A 1,133-nucleotide genomic window follows, 5' to 3' on the forward strand; every position below is an offset into this window, starting at 1 on the left:
GTCTGGCTGTGGGGAGAGAGACCAGCCGTGAGAGGAGGCAGAGCACGGGGACAGGGATCCAGAGCAAGACCAGCCCCTTCCCCAGCATGGCTGGGCCGCGTCACGCCGACGGGCAGGGCCCTTGGGAGTCCGATTGCTGCCCCTTGCCCCATGTGCACACTGTGCAGGACTACAGCACTCGGTCCTCCACATCCCTGGATGGGCTGTACCGGGGGGGCTGTAATAACAGTGGGGGTGTCCCTGCACATCCTGATTGCAGCCCCCCTCCGGCCGCCCGTGTTGGTGTCCCTCCCACCAAATACGCAGCCGGGACTGCGAGAGCAGCCCTGAGTGCATTGAGGCTGGGACGTGCGTGTGCTTGCTGCAGTGCCTGGCCACCTTTCCTCCTCCCCAGGCTCCCTGCACAGACTTTGTCACCAGCTGAGCCCCCACCACTGGACCGACCCCACCGTTTCCCCTTCCCTGCTCCCAGGCAGCCCAGTGCCCTCCTGCTCCCCCGAGAGAGCTCTGTGGTGCGGGCAGGCAGCAGCGCCCGGCCCTGGGGAGCTGCCCTCGGTCTGCCTGGCTGTGCGCGGCGTGCTGCCCTCCCCTCGCTCTGCTCTGCTGCGTGTCGGCTCCTCCTGGCCTGTCGCTCCCCGTCCCAAGGCTCCAAGGATGCTGCCGTGCCGAGCACATGGAAACCAGATTGTCTCTTGCCACTAAAAGTCCTTCTCCTCCCACTCAGGTAAATAGAGTAAATTACTCTAGAGTAAACTCCTACTCGCACATCTAGACATACAGGGACGTGGGCGCAGATTTGCTGCTAATGGCAGCAATCTCCTCCTGCGTCTCTGCATGTGTAGACTTCTGCCCAGGGTGGGTTACTTTAGAGTAGATTTCTCCAGAGTAAATACACCCCGGAGCATTTGTACGTGTAGACTCGCCCAGTGAGTTTCACTCCTCACTTTCTTCCACATCGGGGAAATTAGCCCCTCGGACTCACCTAGTAGCTATCTATTCCTGGTTCTCTCTTTGCCCATAATGAATACAATCAGCTCATGGTCACTGATCCTAAGACAGCATCCACATGGTCACAGATTGAATTCAGTGAGACCAGGGTGTGTGAAGGACTATGAGGATGCTCCAGGGCATGG

The sequence above is a fragment of the Alligator mississippiensis genome, chromosome 4 (genome assembly GCF_030867095.1).
Source record: "Alligator mississippiensis isolate rAllMis1 chromosome 4, rAllMis1, whole genome shotgun sequence".
Classification (NCBI taxonomy): domain Eukaryota; kingdom Metazoa; phylum Chordata; order Crocodylia; family Alligatoridae; genus Alligator; species Alligator mississippiensis.